The following is a 19,601-nucleotide window of genomic DNA, read 5'->3' as shown; positions in this document are numbered from 1 at the left end:
TCTCTTTTAGGTTTATCCTAAAGCAGAAGCCCGCGAGGTAACACTTCACCTACTATTGCTTCCCACCCTTAGCAACTTCACTTCCCCCTTTCTCACTTTCACTACCCTGAAAATTGTACCCCCCAAATGAAGCATCACCTCTCAATCCTTGACTCAGGCTCTGTTTTCTATGGACAGTTGAATATGACTATTTTTATTAATAAAATATTTCTACCATTTACACTCCCATGCCCAGCCCTCAACAATTGGTCAGGCCATCTTTATTTTTAACTATACTTAAACCAGTTAAAGTCCTATAAAATATCTGCCATGTCATGAATCTAGTGCTCCTTGGGGCATTATGCTAGAATCCCACCCACATATTAATATCAAAGAAAAAAAAAAGCTTTCTTCTGTTTCAAAATACTTCATTTAGGAGACGCAAAATTCACACTTTCCCTGTCTTTTCCAGATGTGATTAACTACCCCTACTAATCCCTTTTGCTCTTTTAAACACGTTTTTCAAAGCCCTTTACTAACTCCCACCTTCAAGTCCTAGCCGCTGCCAAAAATAACACCCCTGCCCACCTCTGCCAGCTATCTCCTTCCCATCATTCAGTCAGGCTCTGAGATAAGACCTATTCCAGAAGGCCTCTCCTGCCTAAAATGATAGGGATTATGTAATCACTACCCATGCTGCCCCTAGCACTAATTTATACTTTTCCTTTATATACATATCACATATGTCCCTGCTCCAGTGTTTCATGTATTGATTCCAGTAAAATACAAAACATTTTTGTAGTTTCTATGAGTTATACTTAGATACTCACCTTCCATGATCGCCAGCACTGGAGCTACCAAGACCTTGATAATAGAGGGAAAAAGCAGCCTTCTGGAAAGACTCTCCAGATATTATGATTAAAATTCAGTGCATAAAAGCTAAACAATTATAATTCTTTCATTGATGACCATCTTGAAATATCTCTTTTCTATTAGACAGAATTCTGACAGACTGAGTAGAGATCAAATACAGTGCAGGCTCTACCACTTATCAACTCCTTCCTGACAGAAGGCAAATCACTCAACATTTCTCAGCCTCAGTTTCCTCCTTTGCAAATAGAGATGATTGTACGTACTTATGCACCTGCTGTGAGGAAAAAATGTACCTTAAATTTAAAGCACTTGGGGACTTCCTTGGAAGTCCAGTGGTTGGGACTTTGCCTTCCAATGCAGGGGTTGTGAGTTCAATCCCTGGTCGGGGAACTAGGATCCCGCATGCCTCGTGGCCAAAAAAACAGAACAAAACATAGAACAGAAGCAGTATTGTAACAGATTCAATCAAGACTTTAAAAATGGTCCACATCAAAAAAAATCTTTAAAAAAAATGTAAAGCACTTGGCAGTCATTATTAGTGGTATGACTGGTAATAGTAGCATTTTCAGAAATCACCCAATTTCTTAACTATCACTAAAAATTTTAATGACTTCATCTCAATGAAATATTCTAATAAACGTCCTATTCATCATTTGAATTTAGACTGTGCTGTTTTTAAGTTTACGGACTTGTATCTTGTTTATTTTGCTATTTTTTTTGAATTGAATTGATTCCGTATTTAATGAATTAGATAGTACTTGAAAGTTTCCCTTATTTTAGGCTGGCTCTGAATCTAAGACCACACTGCAATGGACTAGTTCCTTATCTGTTGGATAATTATTCTTACCAACTAATGGACTTTGACAGCTCTGTAAGACAGCTAAGTATAAAATGCTAGACTTTAAGAATCCATGAAGAGGACTTCCCTGGTGGTGCAGTGGTTAAGAATCCACCTGCCAATGCAGGGGACACAGTTCGAGCCCTGGTCTGGGAAGATCCCACATGCCACAGAGCAAGTAAGCCTGTGCACCACAACTACTGAGCCTGCGCCCTAGAGCCCATGAGTCACAACTACTGAAGCCTGCACGCCAGGAGCCCATGCTCCGCAAGAGAGAGAAGCCACTGCAATGAGAAGCCCATGCACCGCAATGAAGAGTAGCTCTCACTCACCACAACTAGAGGAAGCCCGCACGCAGCAACGAAGACCCAACGCAGCCAAAAATTAATTAATTAATTAATTAATTTTTTAAAAAAGGCCTCCCACGTCATGTCGGCCCAGGGCGACTGCGTGTTCCTGGTGCAGCGAGCCCGCGAGCTGGTGCAGCAGGACCTATGGGCTGCCAAGGCTTGGCTAATCATGGCCTGCAGCCTCTACTCCGCCGACTTCAACATCCAGGTTTATTTGAAACTCTTCCTGGTCGGGTCCAGTGTGAAATGTTACTACAGGTTATAGAACAATGCTTCAACACTTTGGAGCGATCAGAAATGTTGGTTCTACTTTTGAGACGATTCCCTGAAACAGTGGTACAGCATGGGGTTGGCCTTGGGGAGGCACTATTGGAGGCTGAAACTATTGAAGAGCAAGAATCTCCTGTTAACTGTTTTAGAAAATTATTTGTGTGTGATGTCCTTCCTCTAATAATTAACAACCATGACGTTCGGTTGCCTGCCAATTTGGTGTATAAGTACTTGAACAAAGCAGCTGAATTTAATATCAATTATGTCACTAGATCTACTCAAATAGAGAGTCGGCATCAAGGTGCCCAAGGAACGTCTGATTTAATGTCACTGAACAAACGTAGCTCTCAGAAGTACATAACAGAGGGGCTGACTGAAAAATCATCCCAGATCGTGGACCCTTGGGAGAGGTTGTTGAAGATTTTGAATGTTGTTGGAATGAGATGTGACTGGCAGATGGATAAAGGAAGACGAAGCTATGGTGATATTTTGCATAGAATGAAGGATCTCTGCAGATACGTGAACAACTTTGATAACGAAGCTCATGCAAAATATAAAAACCAAGTGGTTTATTCTGCTATGTTGGTCTTCTTTAAGAATGCATTTCAGTATGTCAACAGCATACAGCAATCTCTGTTCCAAGGTCCTAATGCCCCTAGCCAAGTTCCACTGGTTCTTCTGGAAGACATATCCAATGTATACGGTGATGTAGAAATTGATCGCAATAAACACATACATAAAAAGAGGAAACTAGCTGAGGGAAGAGAAAAAACCATGAGTTCGGACGATGAAGACTGTTCAGCAAAAGGAAGGAACTGTCACATTGTTGTCAATAAGGAAGAACTTGCTAACTCAATCGAGGTGTTGGAAAGCTTTAAGCTGGCCAGAGAGAGCTGGGAGCTGCTCTGTTCCCTGGAATTCCTTGACAAGGAATTTATAAGAATTTGTTTGGCGTGGAAGACGGATACTCGGCTTTGGTTGAGAATCTTCCTCAATGATATGATCATCAATCAGGGTCAATATAAAAAGGCCATAGCGAGCCTGCACCACTTGGTGGCTCTCCAGGGACCACTTCCTCAGCCACAGATCTCGGGACAGGGGACCTTGGAGCATCAGAGGGCACTCATCCAGCTGGTGACCTTCCACTTTGCCTTGGGGGAGTACAGAATGACCTATGAGAAAGTCCTTGATTTTTTTATTTTATTTTATTTATTTATTTATTTATTTATTTTTAGCTGTGTTGGGTCTTCGTTTCTGTGCGAGGGCTTTCTCTAGTTGCAGCAAGTGGGGGCCACTCTTCATCGCGGTGCGTGGGCCTCTCACTGTTGCGGGCTCTCTTGTTGCGGAGCACAAGCTCCAGACACGCAGGCTCAGTAGTTGTGGCTCACGGGCTTAGTTGCTCTGTGGCATGTGGGATCTTCCCAGACTAGGTCTCGAACCCGTGCCCCCTGCATTGGCAGGCAGACTCTCAACCACTGCACCACCAGGGAAGGCCCAAGTCCTTGATTTGATGTGCTACATGGTCCTTCCCATCCAGGACGAAGGCAAGTCACAGGAAGAACCCTCAAAAATAAAGCCCAAGTGTATAAAAGGTTCATATCTGAAGCTTCGGCCTTGTACCAGCAAGGCTATCGTGCCCTATTGCCTGCACTTAATGTTAGCTTGTTTTAATCTTAGAGCCTTCTCAGCAGAGACGACATGGTGCTGGGGCACATGATCGTGCTGCTTCAGCAGGAGTGACCGTAGGGAGAGACCCCCTTTTCTTGAAAGCCGTCAATAAGATTTGCCAGCAAGGAAACTTCCAATATGAGAATTTTTTCAATTATGTTACAAATATCAACATGCTGGAGGAATTCGCCTATCTGAGAACTCAGGAAGGTGGGAAGATCCATCTGGAACTATAGCCCAATCAAGGAATGCTGATCAAGCACCACACGGTCACCCAGGGCATCACCAAGGGCTTGAAGGAGGACTTCCGCCTGGCCATGGAGCGCCAGGTGTCCCGCTGTGGGGAGAAGTTGATGCTGGTGCTGCACAGGTTCTGCGTCAACGAGAAGATCTTGCTGCTCCAGACTCTGGCCTCACCGGCCCTCCCGCCAGAGGCAGCCCACAGTCGCGGGGCTCTGGGGAGACATAAAGCGCCGCTGAGCGTTGCAGTCATCGCTCTTCAAAAGAAGAAGACCATCGGTGTTTTAACTCATTGGCTGCTTAGAAGTAGTTCCCAACAGTCCAAGAAGCTATTTCTATTTTTGTCATATTTTGTAATTTTTGTAAAACAAAAGAACCTGTTTTGTAAATAAAATCATCCTAAATTTGAAAAAAAAATAAAAGAATCCATGAAGAAATAAATTGTACTTGTTTGTCCCCAAATCAACCAAAAAATTTTGTACAGAGCCTGTCTGGCACATACATGAATGACTGAATAAATAAAAGAATAAATGAGCAATTGAAAAAAATATATCCTAAGTGTAGGGGGAACCAGTTTGTGCTTACATCCATTATTAATTATTTGTGATTTAGAGTATCTTCCAAATCCATTTTTGAAACAAACTAAGGACACCAAAGTGTCAATCAAAAAGATTGTCCCACAGACTCCTGGTTGATTGATACTTATCTTTGCAATTTTTACTCACTGATCATAGCTTTAGATTCAGTGGAAAGGAAAAAGCTGTGAAGCACTCTGAATTGACCCCAAATTAAAACTTTATTTGGCTTCTATTCAGGAATGCAGAGAATGAAAAACCCTGGCTCTTCTCTGAAGCTTTCCCTGACACATACACTCCCACCCACTCCCCCATTCATCACACCTCTGGCTTACTCTTATCTTTGCATGTATTATAAAGCAGAACAAATACTTGTTCCATGTTCTGTGAGCAGCTGGAGGCCAGGAACCAACAATGAATCCATTTCTTTCTCCCTAGTGGCTGGGATATATATTGAGTTTTGGAGGTGGGGGGAGATTGACTGGGTCCTCAATAAACATAGAACTGTTGAAACGATCAAGCTTGTGATCTATCTTCTACTACTAATTCCACCTGCTTCTTGATGAAAGCTCAGTAAGCTTACTGCAGGGTGGATGTGAACAGTAATTAAGCATGATGGCAACTGTTGAGCCCTTAAGGTATACCCATCTCCAAATTAACATGTAGATCACTTATTAACACTTATGGAACAGTCTAAGAGATGAAGCCTGCCTGGAACTCAATCTTCAAAATGTTCCCAAGGTCCACCTCCTTCATGAAGCCCTCGTAGACCAACCCAACCACTTTACTCCTATCTAAACGCTTAGCATGGAATCTTTACATATTTATGAAACAAGAAGGTTATTAAACAAACAAATATAAGCAAACACATTTATTGTTTATATCATCTTTTAAATGTTTAATTGTATGCTATCTTATGATGACTTTTTTCATTATTATAACTTCTTGAAATGTCTGGGTTTTTTTTTAAATCTTATGATTAACTTTTGATGTATTAGGATGGCTGTTGCTAACTACCGGATAACTCTGAGGATAAGGACCGTATCTCCTCTTACTATGTTTCCCTGCCTAGAGTCAGCGCAAAGCCTTGCATATATTGAGAGCTGGTGTTAAATGCATGTTTGTTGAAATAAAAACATGCATGAGAAATCTCTCTTTTTTAGTAATTCACATCGAATGGAAGAAACAGCTGTCTGTAATGAAGAATTTTACATTCTTTCCCAAATTCTATTTCCATAGATAATGCAAAGTAAAGAGATATTTGACTCTTGCTCTTAGGTTAGCAAATCAAATCGAAATTATTGTCAAATCCTTTGAAAATTCACTTAAGTAATATTGCTAACGTTTTCTCAGTGAAGGGAAAAATGTTCAAGGTAATAATAATGCATTAATAGTTGTTGTGTCCTTGCTATGGATCGGTACTTTATTAGTGTTTCATAGTTCTCATAACAACTCTATGAGATAGCTACTATTATTGATGTCATTTTCACAGATGAAGAAACTGAGACCCAGGAAGGTTAAGGAATTTGTCTGAGATAGTAAAGCTCAGACCTGATAGGACTGGCATTCATTCAAACCCAGCAGTCACACTCTACCACTCTTGTTCTTAACACCACACTAAATCTGTCTCTGAGAAGTTTCATTCTTCTCAGATTATGCCGATTATAGTCACAATATTATTTAAAATTCCCAAATCAAATTTGCAAAATCACTAATGTACAAGGCTGAATGCTATGTTCACTGCTGTCTGGGTGGGGATGTTACATAAGGTTTACAGTTGTCCAACTAGCAATGTGATATACATTCTTTTTGTTTGTTTGTTTTTGTTTTGACTGCACATCCCAGCTTGTAGGATTTTAGTTCCCTGACCAGGGAATGAACCTGGGCCCTCGTCAGTGAGAGCGCCAAGTCCTAACCACTGGACTGCCAGGGAATTCCCAAGCATATGATATACATTCTGCTTTGAGAATCAACAGTGAAGGTAAGCTTGTACAATTAAGTTTACATACCCCTTAATTACACTTGTCTTTAAATTGTGGTAAAGAAACATCTATAAGCACTTTTAAGTTTAGAAAGTCAGAGCAGTGATATAAATTCAAAATCTGAGAGTTTATACAGACCAAAATTGAAAAGCATAGAGTCTGTCTACATGAACAGTCTCCATGGTGATAATTTTGCAAAATACTGGAAAAAACATTCAAGGTATTTAGAAAGACTATAAAGATGTTTTAGGAAGATGGCACAAAAAATACTTTCTCATGAGCAGATAGGGAGTCTAACTTGGAATTTCAAATTACCTTTTTGTATGATGCATTATTTAATAAATGTTAGCATTAATTTTTAAAGAGTTTAATTTGCATACCATTACTGGGCCAAATGGTTGACGAGGATCACAATTAAAGAAAGATGCACCATTCATTTTACTAAGAAGAAAAAATCCAACGAAGTCAAATCTTCATCATTAAACTGTATAAAGGCAGCCTATAACTGCCAAAAATGTAGAACTCCCTGGCAGATGCAATTTAACTCCCGTGATTATTTAAATCAAACACTTTTATGTATGACCCTAAGCAAAAGCTCAATATCTTCTCAAGGAATATGTATTTTTTAAAATACTATGGACTTCAGAGGGGAAGAAAAGGCATTAGAAAAGAAAAGCAAATTAGGGAATAGGGTCTGGGAATATAAATATAATTTGAAAGAATATGCCATCACAATGTTACACCATGGACAGAAAGCACTCATGCAAAATGGAAGACACTTCACTAGCACATTAAATAACATTTAGTTCCAACATGATTCAATCTGTGTTTAGTCCAGAGAAGTTATACAGAAAACAGACCTAAAAACCACTGTCATGTAGTTTATCATCTAAACAAAATGTATTGTTATTACATGCACCCCTCCCATAATCTTCTAAAGGAAAACTTACTATTTACAGAGTTACTGTGTGCTAGGCAAAGGACTGATATTTATATGCTGAATGACAAACACATGGTATATATGTGGTATAAGTTACTGTATAAATAACTAACTAACTAACACATGGTATAAGTTAGTGTACGACCTGCTTGTAATAAGCTGCCAACCAAGCATACCTGGAGGGCTGGGGCAGGGTCTGGAAGTACCTGTCCTGCAAGATGTCAATCCTTCACAAGGATGATCGTTCACACCCTGGTTCTGAACATTTGTTGGGCACTAAGTACAATTTGCCTGCTGTAATGGATGCTTGTTTTCATCATGAGCTTTGCGTAGTTGCTAGACTTAAAAAAAACTCAGGATGCATTGTCTCAACTTTAGCTGTGTCTATCAGAACACAGAATAGGTGGAGATTCCAATGGTATGGAAGCAAACATCTGAAGCTCACACCACATTGGAACCACAATGGCAATGACCCCATATTTAGGCAAAAAGCCCAATACCTTTTGTGGGGGAGGGGTTGGAGAGGTCCTTTTTTGTTTCAAATAACTTTAAATTGTGATCAAAGTAATTCATTTTCACTCTAGGAAAATTGAAAAATAAATGTTTGAAGAAAAAAACAAATGATAGCTATCAAGAGACAACTACTAAAACATTTTGGTGTTAAGACTCCCAAGATTTTTTCTATACACACATGTGCAGTAGAATCACTTCTATCTGATAGCCAGCAGTCTTTGGTTAATCAGAAAAAGGTTTTATAAGGTACAGAACCTTTAAAAATTATACATACATGATATGTAAGTTTAATTTAATTAATAAATAAGTGTTTCTTCACTAATTTTAATCTGTAATTAGGCTTTGTAATTATAGGACCAAGGAAAATGATATTAAGATATAAAAACACATCTGACTCCAAATCTATATATAAATCAACAGGTGTAATAAAAATGTGACTATCCTAGGGAGCTGCCAGCTCTCCATAAGTATTGACATCAGTAAAGATAAGTTACAAAAGAAAGAGGGAACATTTGATGCTTCTGTTAAGTAGAGGTCAGGTAAAAGAGCTTCTCTACATTTAATTTTGTAAATTGGGATCATATGCTCTATCATATATCAACATCAACATATTCTTTTTAATCATCCACATATTTTGTGAGAGTTTTCCCACATCACTGATTATATAAATGTGATTTTTTACACAGCAGTGTAGAATCTGTTACTATACTATACTATATAAAATATTATACACTATAAAATATTCAACTAATCCCCTATTGTTGGGTATTTAAGTTACTGCTGCTTTTTCTATCACATAATACTACAGTCTGATGTGTACTTCTATTTTCTTAAACTATATTCCTAGAATATTGAATTAATCAATGAAGTAAATATTTTAAAAGCATTTGATACCCATTTCCAAATTGATTATCAGATATTTTTATTATCTATCATCACTACTCTGTGAGATTGCATGTTTACAAACCTTAATATCTAGTATTAATCTATTTCTTGCCTTTTCCAATTTGGTATTGAAAAGACTGCGACACTAAATTTGCATTTTAATTAAAATGAGTTTTTTCATTTTCTTGTTAGATATATGTTATAAATATTTATTTTCAGGTGGTTCTTTGCTTTTAGTTTTACCTATGGTGAATTTTATTTTTATGTCAATAATATTTTAGATTTAGATTTTACTTTTATGTTATGAATTTTTAGATTTCTTAGATAGTCAAATGCCCATCAATCTTTTTCTTTCCGTTTTCTTTTTAAGCTTTGAAAAGCATACTCAAAATCAGATAAACACATCCCACATTTTCTAATAATTGTATAGTGTTATCATTTTAACTCTATAACACATTTTGAATGCATTCTGTCATAAGCTATAGGGTAGAGATAATTTGACTTTTTCCAAATTAATAAATTAATTTGGGGCAACTTGACATGCTTACTGTATTATATTCCCATTCAAGAACAAGAAATTTCTGTCTTAGCCAAGAATATGTGGAATAATTATCTATAAATATTAGGCCCCAAAATAAATTTTAGTTAAGTAAAATTTAATAAATTTAATAAAATTTAAAATTGTTAAAGTATTTTAAACTCATGTAAATTTTCTTATTTTTCTATGTCTGAACTAAGTTCTATTTCAAACCACTATTCTCAGTCTCTTTAAGGGGGTCTCAACACAAACACTCTTTTCGGCTTACAACCAAGGACTTGCAGGTCTGGAATCTTTTCTATTTCCAATCTCCTCTCAGAGGATGAGGAATGAGAGGGCTTTTAAATTCACCCTCACCAGGAGGGGCTCAAGGACTCTGCAGTGCCTCAGGCCCATCTGCCTAGAAATCCCTTTCTTTCTGCTCCTCTGATAAGCTAAGTATTGGGAACTCTATAAGTCCGGCTACTTCTCAGAGTTCCACCCAGAAAGATATGCACAAGTCACATTGTCTTTTTAATTGTAAATCTACCAGGGTTCTATTGGTTCACCCGAACTCTGGGATTTGGCCTGGGAGGAGCTGAGCACATAGTCCCTTCTCAAGGATTCATCACCTCAGAGCCCTTTCACTCTTCTCTTCCATTTTCTTGCACCACCCATGAAATCTTTATCTAGACTGGATGTGAGACCATCTGGCTCTTCATCTATTTACTCCAAATACTGTTTTTTTGCATAAACTTTGATTGCTTTGAGTCCTTTAACGTTAAGAACTTGAAATTTGAAAAAACCTAGTTTCTTGTGATTTAAATTCCTTTTCTCTCAACACTGTTAGCTCTGTCATGAGTTCCAAAACCAAAACTTGACAACTTTGATTTCTGTTCTGTTTTGGTGTTGATGATCTGAAATAATGAGCATGGAATAGCTCACTCTTTTATGGACTGGAGTGGGAGGAGTGAGAAGGGTAATCAGCTAATAGGAATTACCAGGAATATAGAACACATTATTAAGATAAACTATTGCAGACATATCAATTATCTCTTAAAACTGAACTATAGATTCAATGCTTTACCAGTCAAAATCCTACCAGATATTTGAAAGAAATTGACCAGTTGATTCTAAACTTGACATGGAAATGCAAAAGGCCAAGTTTAACCAAGAAAACTCTAAAGAAGTTCATGTGGGTGAATTAAAGACATTTTATTAAAAGGCCTTCTCTAATGTCAACATAATTTACCTTAGAAAGGAAAGGTCTTTCTCGCTGCTTGCCCCTATTTGAGCTGAACCCAGCCATGGAGGTAAAGAAGAGACAGAAGTAGTGGCAGGTGTAATATCAGTAGCAGAAAGAAGGGTAGAGGCAGAAACTGACACACCTATGATAAAGATACGTGATTAATTAAGGGTCTCAGGGCACCATTACTCTCCAGGGTCAATAACTTTTCCTCTCTAAACTTCATTCAGTAACCTCACACTTCTACTTTACCTTCAAGCTGTAGTCTCAGAGAAGGTCCCAATACATTTACATTATGTTGTGAAAGAACGAAATTGATCGTAATCTTTCCATTCCTCTCTATCCCTACCCTGCATTCCTTTGTTTATCTCTTCTACAAACATTGAGGAAATAATGTTCATTCTATGTCCTTCATTGCTTCCATTATAACCCACTTTATTATTTCTGAATAAAAGATGTGGAATTCGAATTTAGAGCAATAACATACTCAGAAAATACAATCCTTTGAATTCCATTCTTATAATTAAAAGATATAAACCAAAATGTTCAACTTTAAAATCTGAGGTAATGTCTTAACTACTGATGGTTTCAAGTTGCCAACAACAGATGAGTGGATAACCAAAATAAGCAAGTAAACATTGGGAAATTCTGAATCCCATCACTTACGTCCCTCATAAAGAATGTAACTCTTCAAAAGTAAATTCATTTTCCATAGGGAAAATATGACTCACACTGACCACATTAATATAAGGACGATATTAGAGGTATCTATGGAGTACTATGCTTTTTCCTGAAGCTTGTCAGACCAAGAATCATTCTCATTACTTCTATGGAAAAACAACCTAAGTTACAAATAACCAACTTGAAGTAAAATTTTTAAATTATTTTTTCTGATTTGCCAATGGATAGTTGTCTAACCAGCTGGAGCTTAAAATTTTCTCTGTTGAATTAAAGTTAGAAGCCAGCTTGTTTTTAAGGCAGCCACTGTACAGATCAACAATCGCTTTTGTGTGTATGTGACTTTATTCCATAGTTAAGGGTGTACAGGCAGAGAACCAGTGCTTTAAAGTATGAAGGCAGAACAAGTATCCAGTTTTACTTACTTCCATAAACAATTCATTTCTCTATTTTATTGTCTAAGTTTCTTGAGTTACTATTATGATAGTAAGATAATAATTTTAGTCAATTACAAAGTTGCAGCACAATTTACATGCAGGCATGGAAATGTTTTTAATTTGAACTAGTTACTGGATGAAGCTTTTAAGTGTCTGTAATATCACAGAGACAAGATATATGACAAATGAAAAATGAATTAAATTTTGTATTATTGAAGAAGTTGACACAATTACCAGAGTTGCAGTCTGGTCATCTTTCCTTAAAAATAACTGAACTTGCATAACAGAGGGCAAAAGTTCACCAGTTTCTGAACTGGAGGAAATTCATTTCAATGAAATCAGGAGAGATATGTATTCAACTACCAGTGGTGCCAAGGAAATTTTTCAATATTTGGCTTACAATTTTAGAAATTACTGTAAAATATTTTAAATATGCACAGTAATTTTAAAAATAAATTAATTAACCTTAAGGAGAAAGAACAGAGACCAGGAATCAAATTCTTATTTTGGCAGCAAGAATCTGTGTGACTTTGGAAAATTTCTCAAGAGGTCTGGTCTTAAATGTCTTTATTTGTATAACTAAATAATCTTTTAGGTCCACTGAAGCTTTAACATGTCAGGATTAGAACAAATTATACATTCTAAAGGAAGGGAAAAATAACATATATAAATGGTGGTTTCTGTAACATAGGAAAGACAGTCAATCTTTATGGGAATACCTAATATTCTGAAATATGTTTGTCTCTAAAAAATTACTTATGATATTAGCAGCCACAACAATAATAATTATAATAATAATGGCAGCAGCATTATTGCATGTCATTTATGTGCCAGGCACTTCAATAACCATTTCACATAGGATACCTTTTTAAATCTTCGTAATAGCAATATGAGGTAAGTAAATTAATATCTCTATTTTATAGATGTATAAACTGAGGCTTGGAGAGGTTAAGTAAGCTTCCTAAAGTCAGCCAGACAGAAAGTAGCAGAAACAGTTCTTAATCCATATCTCTCTGACCCAAAATTCTTTTATCACTGATGTCAGTAAGCGTCTCTGCAGAGAAAATTTTAGTATTTAGTATTTAGTATATACCTTATTTATTCATTGGCTTTCATCAAAAAAAGTAGGCATCTCTACTCTGAAAGTTAAATTTTCTCTACAACTTAGTATTATGTTTTGTTACTAAGCCTCTAAAAGAATATTTAAAGAGAGAATAATAATTTTTAAATATATAAGGATGTTCAAAAAAGTAAAATATACTCATTTTAAGGTAGTATAATGTTTAGTTGAAAAAATGTCAAGTCAAAATGGTATCAGTTATCTGAATACAACATAGCAGAACTTAAATATCCATTTTTATCAAACTGTTATGTGTGATCAGAGTTTGAATTCCAAGTCAACCACTTAGCATCTGTGTGATTTTGAACAAGTAATTGATCTTCTCACACCTAAATTTGCTCCTATATGAAGTGAAGATGAAAAAATGTATTTCAAAAAATTCTTTTGAAGATTTAGTGGCATAATATATATAAAAGCTCTTTACAAAAGTTAAAGCACTAACCACACTGTTAATTGAGAGAACACCATGCAAGACTTTTTGTCTTTCTGACACTATTTCTCTGTAGAGGTTTCTGACTTAGAATGAATAGATTAATCATTAAAAATATTGACAAAGCTAGAGTGAATCTGAGGACATTAGTGTTCTCCTAAACTGTTGCTGGGGTCTCAATTGATATAAACTTTTGACAATGTCTTTTGAAATTTTGAAATATGCCTAGCCTTTGATCCATCATTTCCACTATGTGAATTTATCCTAAAGGAGCATTTGCCAAGTTTTCAAAGTACTGAAAGGTTTTTTATAATAACAAGAAAAAAAGGAAATGACATAAATGTTCATTAAAAATTACAATGCGGCCATATAATGGAACATGATACAATATCTAAGAAAGAGGAGGATCTTATAAACACTATAAATATGAAGTCCAAAATGTATTTTTAAGTAAAAAAAGAAAGTTATAGGTTTGTATGTATATCATAATGTAATTTTTGAAAAACATTTTTTTTCTTGGGTTTGCTTATTTATTGGCAATGGTCTAGAAGGCTATACAGCGAGTCATTAACAGTGTCTGCCTGTGTGAACTGAGATGGGTGATATAGGGGGGAGAGTACGGAGAACACTTGCTATCTTATATGTCCTGGTTTTGCTTAATTTTCTTTATTATGGACGTGTATTTTTTTAAGAATAAACTATTTTAAATAGGTTGCTGCTTTTAAATAAAATGTACAAATGGTAAAGATAAATGAATACGTTGACCAAGAATGAGGCAAGAGGAGGAGAATGGTGGAATGGGGTTCAGTGAAGAAAATGCAGTATATGGATGAGAATATAGAAGAGTCCAGATGAAGAAGAGGTTTGCCTTTGGATGATGGACCAGAAGTTCCGGGATTTAAGGCATCATGCCATTATTGGATTCCAAACAGAACTTCCCTCATCACTGATGCTTTCCTCTCCTAATACAAACACGCCCATGTTAAGTCATTCATAGAACAATTCCACCTAAGTGCAATTTCTTTCCTTCCAAATAGAGCTTATCTTCTTTATGTATAATCTAGAATCACCACCCTCACAAATTACCTATCAGCCATGTCTGATGTCTTAAAATAGCAACTGTGGCTATGGTCTCATAGTGCCAGGAAAATTTCAAGGCTCTACTTCTCAATCTCTTCCAAAGCCCCCACTCAGCTCTTGTTGACCTGAGCATTGGTTATCAGGTTAACCAATGCTACACTCTCAGATGTAGCTGACCCTGCTTGTCTGGTTAAGTTTAGGATCAGACTTTCACTGCTTCCTCATCTTTCCTTCCTTCAACTGATCACCCCTCTGCAATGTGACTTTTGCACATATCAGTCATCACCTCTTCTGAAAACTTTTGCAATAACCTCTTAAACCTCATCCTAAGTGTCACTTTATTGCAATACATTATCCATAATGCTGTCAGGTACTTCTCTATAGATCTAAACATATCACTTCCTTGGTCAAAATCTTTACTATCTCCCCACTGTTTAAATAATGAGGAAAAAAATCAATTTTTGAGGAAATAAAACTCTTAATAATTATATTGTTTAAGAGACAGTCTTTCAGAAAAAGAACTATATATTAAAATACATAGAATGTGGTCAAAGCTATTTTTTGTCATAATTAAATGTCTTACTATAAAATAAAAAGAATGAATACAAATACTAGGAATTAAAAATAGGAGCTAGAAAAATAGAAATAAAAACCTAAAATATAAGAAGAAATTACAGAAAATGGTAAATAAATGTAATAGCTGCCTCTTTGAAAAAAAACAATAAAGAGGATGTACTCTGGTAAGCTTAATTTAATAAAAAAGAGAAAACACTAACAATATAACAAAACATGCAGAGCATATTTGAAATTATAGCAGAATAACAGGTTTAAATCAATTTAGCTTTGTTCTTACAAAGCAGGAAATCTTGGCAAAAACAAACCATCCCTAATAAACAATCTCATAAGAAAATACAAATTAACAAAACTAACTCAATAATCCTAGGAGAACTAGGGAAATTTGTCAAATACCCCCAAGAAGGTGAATGACCCAGGTAGTTTCAAAAGCCAATTATCTTAAAATATCCAATGAATTTATGCAATTTTATTAAAATGTTTCAAAGCATATGATAAGAAGGAAAACTTCCCAATTTATTTCATAAATTAATTAAAACTCTAATAACAGAATTTAATAAAGATAGAGCAAAGAAGAAAACAAGTGCTTAATCTCACTCTTAAAAATAGAGGCTGAAGTCTCACATTTAAAAAACAATACATAAAAAGCAAGCATATTTTTTACCAGTATTGCATCACAGATGATTTAACATAGAAAATCTATTAATATAATTTATCCTATTCAAAAACCAAATTTAAAAATCCATATGATCATATAGTTATGTGCCAGCAGATATTGCTTGTGAAAACACTTGGCAAAACAAGAATATAATATACTTAGTAAACATGGTAAGGACGTTCTATTCCAAACCAACAGTCCATCATCATAACTAATAGTGAAACAGTGGATACACAAGTCATGAAATCAGGAAAAAGCCTAGGGTCATTCTGTTACCACTATTATTTACTATAATTCTAAAAGTACTAGTCAATATTATCAGGCCAGAAAAGAAAAGAAAAAAAGTTTTTAAAAAGGTATAAATTTATATTTACTAGTGACATTGACATTATTTACATGAAATAAAATTTGCCACTTTTAAGTGTACAATTCAGCAAGACTTGACAGACTTACATAATTTTGTAAGTCTTTTGTACATAATTTTGTAAGTTTTCCTGAAGAATATTAAGTTAGGGAATATTATGTTTCCAGGTGGCAATACCAATAGTATAAAATAAATTTTCTCTCCAAATAGCTCTACAAATTTTATTTAGCACTTAAAATAGCAAAGCCAAGCAATTGCCTTGAGTGAGACTAAAATGCCACATGATAATACTTATATATTTTTTCTGAAAAAAACTCAGAAAATAGGAATAAAATAATATTGCTTTACGTGATAAACATATACCTCAAAACAACCACTGTATGGTAATAATGACAAAACAATAAACGTATGGCCATTTTTCAGGAAAAAAACCTGGAATTCTCACTATTGCCATTATTTATCATTGTTGCCTTAGCTCTAACCAATGCTATCAGACTAAGAGCTGGAAAAGACGACCCTATAGGTTTAAATAAGAATTATAGACACTGGAAAGGAAAAGATAAATAACATAATTTACTGATGATATAAGACAAATTACTTCTTTAAAAAAAGATCATCAACTAAAATATTGAACAGAGTATCAGCTACAGTATAAAAGTAACAAATCAATTACACCAGAAAATATAATGATTATTTTAGTTCAACAAGAAGGAAAACTACACTGTGTTATTTACAGATGTATAGTTCTAACATAAGGCCAAGGCAATAATCATCACAAGTCAAGTTACTGACCATCTTGGAGGAGGAACAGGGTCATGGTAGGGGAGGGGCACATAGTGGGTTTCTAGAACACTTAGAAGTTATGTCTTGACCTCAGTGGTGGTTCAATGAGTGAACACTTTATAAATAGTAGTTACATTTTCTGTAACTTTTTATTTTATTTTTATTTATTTATTTTTTGCAGTACACAGGCCTCTCACTGTTGTGGCCTCTCCCGTTGCGGAGCACAGGCTCCGGACACGCAGGCTCAGTGGCCACGGCTCACGGGCCTAGCTGCTCCGCGGCATGTGGTATCTTCCCAGACCGGGGCACAAACCCGTGTCCCCTGCATCGGCAGGCAGACTCTCAACCACTGCGCCACCAGGGAAGCCCTGTAACTTTTTAAAATGAATGTTTCATTTTTCAATGCAAAATTAAATACACATATATGTATGTATATCTGTGTATGTATATACAGAAAAAACCTCATTCATAATAACCCCATACACAAAAAAAATGAGAATAAACAACAGCATTGATTTGCATTTCTCTAATAATTAGTGATGTTGAGCCTCTTTTCATGTGTTTGTTGGCCATCTGCATGTCTTCTCTGGAGAAATGTCTATTTATTGTAGGTCTTCCACCCTTTTACACTGTTGGTGGGAATGTAAATTGATACGGCCACCATGGTGAACAGTATGGAGGTTCCTTAAAAAACTAAAAACAGAAATACCATATGACCCAGCAATCTCACTCCTGGGTGTATATCTGGAGAAAACCATGGTTCGAAAGGATATGTGCACCCCAGTGTTCATTACAGCACTATTTACAATAGCCGGGACATAGAAGCAACTTAAATGTCCATCAACAAAAGAATGGATAAAGAAGATGTGGTACATATATACAATGGAATATTACTTAGCCATAAAAAGGAACGAAATTGTGCCATTTGCAGAGACATGGATGGACCTAAAGACTGTCATACAGAGTGAAGTAAGTCAGAAAGAGAAAAACAAATATCGTATAATATCGCCTATATGTGGAATCTAGAAAAAATGATACAGGTAAACTTATTTGCAAAGCAGAAATAGAGACACAGTTGTAGAGAACAAACGTATGGATACCAAGCGGGGATGTAGGGGATGGGATGAATTGGGAGATTGGGATTGACAAATATACACTACCATGTATAAAATAGATAACTAATGAGAACCTACTGTATAGCACAGGGAACTCTACTCAATGCTCTGTGGTGACCTAAATGGGAAAGAAATCCAAAAAAGAGAGGATATATGTATACGTATAGCTGATTCACTTTGCTGTACAGCAGAAACTAACACAACATTGAAAAGCAACTATAATCCAATAAAAATTAATAAAAAAAGAAAAAGTAAATGGGTAAAATAACTGTAAATTATGTAAACTTTTCATGAGCATCATGAAAGAATCCTTGACTAAATGAAGAATTCTTTTTTAGATTAGCAAGGTCAATATTATGGAGCTAAAGATTCTCACTAAATTTATAAATTTCATGTAGAGTCTCTGAAAATCTTAATGGATTTAAAATTGGAATGAGGCAAAAGTATTCCAAAATGTATATGATAGACTAAATACTGTAGGGACATGTTCTATCTGTTATTAATATTTATTTTTAAACACTACTGAGAGAACATATATATATACAAGAAAATATTTCAAATTGATAGAGGAAGTAGAAGGGTTAAAATGGATTTGGGAAAATGCAGAAAAAAAAGAGAAAAACTCTAAATGAATTAATGACCGACTTCTAGTTTAAAAGGAAACACTCTAAGAAATTTTTAAAAATAGTTCAATAATTTTAGGGTGAAGAAAAATCCTATAACAGAAAGGATATCAAAAGAGATTTGTAGATTTTTCTACTTATTTTTTAAATTTAGCTTAGTAAAATCACCATAATCAAAATTAAAAGTCAAGTAAAAATCATGTATCAGACAAATCCTATAATATATAAAGAATTCTTCATTAAAGGAAAGATAGGAAAGATGAACAGTCTAATAAAAAAAATGGGCAAAGTACGTTAGAGGGCAACTTACAAGTGAAGAAATAATAGTCAATAAATATTAAAGAATAATCAATCTCACTGAATCTAAGGTGTATACTTTAAAATATATTTCACCTATCTTATTGGTAAAAGTTTAAAATATTGTTATATCTAGTGTTGTTAGAGTGTAGGGAAATGGATATTTGTATATAGTACTGATAAAGGCAGGAATTGGTATTTATAAGAGACAATGTGACTATATGCATAATTTTTGGCCAAACAATTCCATTTTCAGAGAAGAATATTAAGGAAGTAATTGGACAAGTGAGCAACACTCTATATAAGGATGTTCATCACAGTGTTATTATATAATAGCAAAAAGATAAGAAACAACATAAATATTCAACAATAGGGAAATCGTGAAATACACACAATAGAACATCATTTTCTCATTAAAAAATTTTAGAGGAATATATTGTTGGTGAAAAGTAGCATGAACTGTATAGTCCAATTTATTTTTAAAACTCATATGCATATATGCATTGAAAATTTTCAGAAGGCTAAGCAGCAAGATTTTTTTTTAGCACCAGGATTTTAACATAGTTA

At 35.3% G+C, this 19,601-nt stretch overlaps 1 pseudogene; it reads left to right on the top strand.

Moving 5' to 3' along the window:
* The first annotated feature begins 2,119 nt into the window (after positions 1-2,119).
* The window catches only part of LOC132500625 (integrator complex subunit 10-like), a 91,662-nt pseudogene continuing 74,180 nt past the window's right edge, over positions 2,120-19,601 (top strand).

This window comes from Mesoplodon densirostris, chromosome 13, assembly GCF_025265405.1.
Source record: "Mesoplodon densirostris isolate mMesDen1 chromosome 13, mMesDen1 primary haplotype, whole genome shotgun sequence".
Taxonomy (NCBI): domain Eukaryota; kingdom Metazoa; phylum Chordata; class Mammalia; order Artiodactyla; family Ziphiidae; genus Mesoplodon; species Mesoplodon densirostris.
This window is presented reverse-complemented; position numbering and strand designations above follow the sequence as displayed.